The sequence below is a fragment of the Condylura cristata genome, unplaced genomic scaffold (genome assembly GCF_000260355.1).
Source record: "Condylura cristata isolate star-nosed mole 26May11 unplaced genomic scaffold, ConCri1.0 scaffold00003, whole genome shotgun sequence".
Taxonomy (NCBI): domain Eukaryota; kingdom Metazoa; phylum Chordata; class Mammalia; order Eulipotyphla; family Talpidae; genus Condylura; species Condylura cristata.
Window position 1 is genome coordinate 4,164,576 of NW_004567104.1, and position 8,534 is coordinate 4,173,109.

Genomic DNA, 8,534 nt, shown 5'->3' on the forward strand with positions numbered 1-8,534 from the left:
TCTCTGAAGAAACATTATGAGTAAGGAGAATATAATGACATGTTACAAGCATGTAAAGGTTAAAATTGTCAACTAAAACTACTCTATCCTGCAAGCACTCCTTCAGAAAGAGGAGCTAAAGTTTTTTTTTTTTTTTTTTTAGCTGTTTGCAAGCACTGAACTACTCATCCAATAAATATTGACTGGAGCTTATATCTCAACAAAATAGAGGGACATGCACAAATAATTGAAGAAGGAAATCAATTGAACCACAGAAATTATGAATAAAATGACAGGAACAGATGATCAAATATTAATTCACTGTAAAGGTACATTCACCAGTTGAAAGACACCAAATATCTAGTTAAATTAGGAAACAACATCCATTTTTGTAATGACTCCAAGAAGCACACCTAAACTCCAAAGGCAACAGGTTTAAGTTACAGGGCTGAAATATTACAAAGATATGGGACCCAAAAGAAGACAGGAACAGCCATAATTATATAATAAACAAAATACATGTACAACTAAATATAGTAACAAGATATAGGAAGGGACACTATATAGCGATGATATGAAAGCTATACCAAGGAAACATAGCACTCACCAGCATATGCTCACCAAGAAAGAATCACCAAACATTATTAGGTGACTATTTTAAACTATGAAAGCAGACATTGGGGGGGAGCACATCTGTGATAAGAGGGTAAGAGACATTACTACCCCATACTCACCAATCAACTAGACAAAAAATAAAACAGAATACATTAACTTTAAATAATTAGACAGCAGAGACATACTAGTCATTCATAGAATACTGCAACCTCCAAAACACTGAACATGCATTCCTCATATGTTCACATGACATATTTTCCAAACTTTTACAATTATTATATCACAAGACCGTATTACAAAATTTTGAAGTTCGAAATTCCACCAAGCATCTTTTCTGACCATAATCAACTATAAAAAGAAAGTAGTGGGGGGCTTCAAGTACCTAGGGACTGAATAATGTACTAATTAAAGACAATTGGGATAATGAAGAAATGGAAAGATGCACACACACACACACATTTATGTTTATATATATATATGTATACATACATATATATGTACATATACATACACACACATACACATGTATACACACATATGCCTATACACATACATACACACATGCACACACATATATGTGTGTATATATGTATACATATATGTATGTGTGTGTGTGTGTTTAAGATTTATTTACTTATATACACAGAACTGGTACACCAGAGGTGCAGGGGCAGTGAGAGGATTCACCAGCGACAAAGTAGAGGGTAGAACAGGCCAACTGACAAAATACACTGCTGAATGTAGCAGCAGTAGGGACAGGAGAGGTCTGCCATGCCATGTGTATCACCTCCAGGGAAGGCAGAGATCAAACTCATGCTGAAGTGGCTTTAGCTTCTTAGTACTGTGCTTTAACTCATTGTGCCACCAGGGAGGGCACGGAAGAAAAAAAAATAAAAATCAAGAAAACTGGACATTCTAGACAACTGACACTGAGTACATAATGTTCAGAGCTCATACAATCAAAAGTGTTTCTAAGTGAAAATTACATAGCAATACAAGTCCATATCAAGAAAAAAAAAAAAAGAACTCAAAACCACAACAATAACAAAAAAAAAAAACAGTAAAATTGAGGAAATAATCAATTTTATGTAAGTGATAAATGAAATGAATGGAACAGAAACTTAAAAAGAATGGCCCAACAGATAAAAATCAATAATCAATTATTTGGAAAAAAAATCAATAATTTAACAAGTCTCACCAAGAATGTCAATATCTCAAATAAATAGAATTAAAACTGGACTGGAAGAGAATAAACCACAACAGAATTTCAGAGGGTAAATATAGACTTTACCATGAACAACAATACATTAAAAAGTTGATTAACCTAGAAGATGTGGACAAACTGTTAGAACTATATAGTCATCTGAAACTGAACAGGGACAAAGTAGAAATCTTAAACAAACAAGCTACAAGCAAGGAAATTGAAAGAGCAGTCAAAATTCTGAAAATCAAAACTCTGAAAATCAAATGTCCACTACTATATGGCTTTTACAACTGAATTTTGACAAACCTTCAAAGTTGAACTAGTAACTGTCCTGCTCTTCAAAAAATATGAAATAAAAGGGACACTTGAAAAGACAATTTATGATGACATCATTGCTTAATATCAAGCCCAAAAAGGAAAAAGAAAAAAAAAAAACATAAGAAAATCACAAATCAATTTTCCTAATAAACACAAACACAAAATTCCTTAACAAACCCTAGCAAATTGAACACAACAAAATAGTAAGTGTCATACACCATGTCCAAGTTGAATTTATACCAGAGTCACAAAGGTGGTTCAACATCAGAAAAATCAATATAATGTATCACATTAGCAAAAAGAAAGGTAAAGTTTATAAGATTATATGATAATTTCAATAAAGAAACATTTGATAAAACCCCACATCTAGTTATAAGAAAATGGGACAAACTGAATAAACCTTAACATAATACAAGTCATTTACAACAAATCTATAGATAATATATTATCAAAGATAAAAATATGAAAGCTTTTCTCCTACTATCTGGTATAAAAAATGGATGTCCTCTCTTGCCACTACTATTCAACAATTTTAGAAATTCTAGCTAGAACATTTTTACAAGAGGAAGATATAAATGAAATTGAATTGGGAAAAAAAGTAAAATTATTTTCCGCAAATGCCATGAAAATATACTTAGAGGACCATTAAAATTCACAAGAACAACAACAACAACAAAAGTTGCTGAAACAAGCAGCATAGCAAGTTGATAGGCTGAAAAATGAGTTGAATTACTAAATAATCAACAAGATAGAACAGAAAGAAAGAAAGTGATCTAATTTATAATCAATAACAACAACAAAATAAACATTGAGAAGTAAAACTAACAATGCAGGTAACAATAAAATCAAATGTAGTGAAAGAGAACTGTAGACATAGTTGAAAGAAATGTAAGGCAAATAAATGAAAAAACAGAAGTCCCATTTCATGGATCAGAAGAATTAATATTGCCAATATCGCCATCCTACACACACACACACACACACACACACACACAAATACATATTCAATGTAACCTCAATTAAAATATCAATGTATATATATATATATATATATATATATAAACTGAAATAAACTGTACTAAAATCCATATGGAATTACAGGATAATCATTCTAAATTCAATACTTACAGAAATAAAGAAAATGGAGGTATCAATTTTCCAACAACCCAAACACCCAGACTTTATTTTTTTTATTGGAAAATCATAATATTTAGAACAGCCTGGCACTGGAACAGAATCAGATACACAGTCCATGGAATATAATTTACATCCCAGAAATAAACCCACACATATATGGATAATTAATCTATGGTAATGGAAGCCATGAACATACACTAGAATAAGGCTAGCTTCGTCAATAAATTATTTTGGGGAAAATGGACAGTTTGCCTTAAAAGAGTGAATATAGGCTATGATCTCTCACCATACAAAAAATTCAATTCAAAATGGAAATTTTTTGATGTAGGATCACCCCTCCCTAAATACATAGAAAATACAGTTTAAAATATTTCATATCATAAATTTTGATGTCTCTAGCGATTTTTTCCAAAGCAAGGAAAACAAAAAAACAACATACACAACTACTTTAATCAAATTAAAAAGTTTTTATACAACAAATTTACTGTAAACTGTAACTAAAACGAAGATAAGACACCTTACTGAATGGCTACAAAATTTTGCACACCATACATGCAACCGGCAAGAGACTGTTATCAATGATATGCAAAAAACACATCCAACATTCAACTCTGTAAAACAAATAACACGATCAAAAAAAAAAGATAAAATAATAAAACAAATACATATCTAAAGCAGATATACGAACTGCAAACAGGCATATGAAAAAATGCTTACTTTCCCATATCATTAGTTAAATGCAAACCAATTCTAAAATGTGACAATATCTCACATCTGTGAGAATGACTTGTGACAAAACCAGAAATTGGTGCTTCATAGAAAAGGGAACTCTCCTACACAGATGATGGGAATGAATACTCATGAAGTCTTAAAGAATACACCATGCTGTGCTTCAAAAGATAAAATGGAACTTCCATAAAATCCAGTAATTCTAACCATAGGCATATATCCCAGAAATAATAATAATAATAATAATAATAATAATAATAATAATAATAATAATAATAATAATAATAATAATAAAGCTATTTCAAAAAGAAAGTTCTCAGTACTATTTACAATAACCAGGTTGTTGTGGAAAAAAAAAAGTCAAGATGCCTCAAAACAGATGAGTGGATCAAAAAGATGTATATATGGACACTGAATGGATGAAAAAATTTGCACACCATACATACAACTGACAAGGGAATGCCAGTGATATGGAAAGCTCCATTTTCTATGCATATTAATCAGCAATCATTTCCATTTTTGTCACATGAGTCTTTCTCACAGGTGTGAAATGTTGTCATATTTTAGTCTTGGTTTGCATTTATGTAATGATATGGGGAGGTTAGCATTTTCTCACATGCCTGTGAATATCAAAAAGATGTACACACATCATGGGATATTACTCAGTTATCAAATAAAAATATATAATTTATGACAATTTGGATAGAGCTTTAAGGGATGGTGCTAAGTGAAATAATTCAGAATGGAAAAGATAAACACCAGGTAGTGTTACTAATGTGTGTTATATGCAGTAAGTACAGTAAGAGTCAGGAAAAAAAAAAAGTCTAACAACTAACACTTAAATACTGACTTTAGAGCTGAAGTACCAAAACAGGAAAAGGGTGAGATAGGGGTAAGAAAAAAGAAAGGAAACATAATGGACTATGTTGGTGGACTGCACTATGGTGACAATAACTGATGGGAGTATTCAAATATCTCAATTAAAATAATTAATTAAAATGTAGACATATGGGAAACATATTTTCACATCATACATTCACAAGGAGCTTATTTCAAAAATCTACAGGAACACATATAACACCAGAAAATGAAAACAAATAGTCCATTCAAAAATGGACTGAAGTGATAAATGGGCAATTCTCCAAAGAAGATATGCAGGTGACCAACAAGCACATGGGAAAATGATGATTTCTTATAATTAGGAAACTAAAAATTAGAACCATAAGCTACCATATCAAATCCATACCCAAAAAAAGTGTTCATCAGTATATGTTTAAAAAGGTATGCTTCTACAATGTCCATGGGCTAGAGACATGTTCAGTTTAGCATTTTACATTCTTATAGAAAGTGACAATAATTTCAGGAGTTGGAATTAAAATTAATGTGCAGGTTCATAAAATTTTAGAACTTTGGCTTCATTTATATACATAAAAATAACCTCTAATATCTTATTTTATGTGAGTCATAGCTTTTAATATTATTAGAAATACATATTCTCCAATGAGGACAGATGGACGATAGATGCATGAAAAAAAATCATCATCATCATTCAAAATAAGGGAAAACCACAATAAATTATTACCTCACTCCTATGAATATGGTTCATATCAAGATATCCCAAAACAAGAAATGTTTGGAAAGAATGTTGAGAAAAAGGAAGCTTCCTACAATAATGGCAGGGATACAGATTTGCCTACCCCATTAAGGCGCGTAGATTCTCAATATGTTAAATTTAGGTCTAAGCCATGTGATCTACCTATCCTATTCACTTAAAATATCCACCCAAAGAACAGAAGAATGATAAGTTTATTGCAACCCTGTTTGCAATAGACAAGGCATGCAAGCCATCTAAGTTCACAGGGTTAGATGAGTGAGTTAAAAATAATGTATACAAAGACAATTATAAAGCCTATTAAAATAAATAGAAAAAGAAAAAAAGAAAATGAAACAAAAATCCCCACTCATGGATTGGAAAAATAACATTAACACAGACATTCTATCAAAAGCAATTTACAGATTCAGTAATATTACAATAAAAATATAAATGACATTCTTCAAAGAAATATAACAAACACTATTGAAGTTCATATAGAACCACAGAAAACCAAAAATAGCCAAAGTTCTACTGATGAAAACAAAGAAAAATGCATGTGTCACACGTTCACACTTCAATCTATACTAACAAAATCCTAATAATGAAAACAGTGAGGTACTGTAACAAAAACAGACACACAGACCGATGGAACCAAATAGAAAACCCATAAATAAACCCTCACATATATTGACAATTAATCTTGACAAAGGAGCAAATAATATGCAATGAAACAAGAACAATTTGTTTAACAAATGGTGCTGGGAAAACTGGAATAGTATAAGCAAAATAAAGGAACTATATCACCACCTCACACCATGCATGGAAATCAACTGAAAATGGATAAAATATGTGGGCATAAGACCTAAAGCTATAAAATATATAGAAGAAAATATAGGCAAGACACTACAAGACATACATCTCAAAACCTTTTTAGAGACTCTTCACTCAAAGCAAAGGAAATGAAGGAAATATAAACACATGGGGCTACATCAAACTGAAAGCTTCTGCACAGTAAAAGGAGACATAAAATAAGACAAAGAGATGCTCTACTGACTGGGACAAAAATCTTTGCAGTCCATAGAACAGATAAGAGATGATCACAAAGATACTCAAAGAGTTCACTCAAATTCACAAAAACAAAGCAAACAATCTTGTCAAAAAATCACCAGAAGAACTTAAAATACACATATGCAAGGAATTGCAAATGGACATATAAAAAGAATGTTCAAAACTATATACCAGAGACATTTTATGGGGGTGGAGTGGGATATGGAATCAAAAACAGGGGGGTGGGGGGAGGGAAGTGCACTGAAGTATGGTGATGGCACAATGGTGATTTGGTGATGGGATGAAAAAAGGCACACAGTTATGTAAAAATAAACTATTATATTTAAATTAAATATAAATAATTAAAGTAAAAAAAATCAACATCCCTCAAGATCAGGGAAATGAAAATCAAAACCACAATGAGATACCACATCTCATATCAGTGAGAATGGCACATAAAAAAAAAAAAAGCAACAGCAACAAATGTTGGCAAGGCTTCTGTGAAAATATAACACTCCTACATTTTTGGTGGGAATGCATACTGGTAGACTACTGAAAATGGGTCTATCATATGACCCAGCAATTCCACACCTAGCAAACGACCCAGGGGTTATAAAAAGCATTAATCCAAAAGGATACATGTACCCCTATGTTTATTGCAGCACTACTTACAAATAGGCAAACACTGGAAATGACCCACATGCACACAGATGATTGGATAAGGGAGATGTGGTGTGTGTGTTTATACACACACAATGTAATACTACTCAGCAGTCAAAAAAGATAAATTCATGCCATTTGCAGAAATATGGATGGAACTGGGATTATGCTCAATGAAGGAAAAGGAAAAATATCAAATTGTTTCACTTATATGAGGAATTTAAGGGAACCAAATAAGACCTGGGATGGGGGGGAGTGTATTTTTATTATAATACAAACAAAACAAAAACAGACGATTATAAACCAGAGGTATCCTACAGGGGAGGGTGGCACAAAAGGACCAGAAGGAGATAGGAATGTGGGGGAAACTGGTGATAACAGGAGTGAGGGGAGTAAACATTGTTGTAAAATGAACAATAATGTAAACATATATATCAATTAAAAAAAGAAAATTGGTATATATACATATACATACATGCACATATACCTGCATACACATAAATACATAGCTATATACATATATAGCAGAGTATTCAGCAATGCAAATATACTAGTACCACTGCCAACACCATGGATATAAGTGGAGGGGATTACAGTGAGAAAAAATAAATACCAATTGCTTTTGCTTATATCTGGATTATAAAGAAATAAGACAAAAGTTCAGATGAAACAAACAAACAACAACAACAAAAAAAAAAAAAACAACCTAGAAATCTGACTGTGAAATTCAGGAAATAGATGGAAGGTAGCAAATAAAGGTGTGGAGTGTATCAGTGGACTATGGGTATCTTCGTTGTGGATATGTTGTGGTAATATAGATCTGAACACATATGCTCTTATCCTTTTAAATCATATGCAGTATTGTAAACCAGTTTTTTTTTACAATTAAAGTATATTAATAAAGAAAAAATGAAATGTTTATATTTTCTATAAAATAGTAGCAAATGCCTACATCAATTTACATGTCTTTTAAGTTATTAATTTTCATATCACAATTTGTTCAGAAAAGTAGCACTAATCTTGCTTTTTCAATATTTCTCTTTTTTAAATAATAATAAAAAAAAAGATCTATTTAGTTATGCTTACAGAACTGGATTACAGGTCAGAAGTGTGGTGAGTAAGAGGATTCAACAGAGACAGAGTGGGGAACAGAGCAAGCAGATCTACTGAAATACACTGCTGAGGGAGTAGTGGGTGGGTTGGGAAAGATTTGCCAAACCATGTGGGTCAGCTCCCTGGCCAGGGATCAAA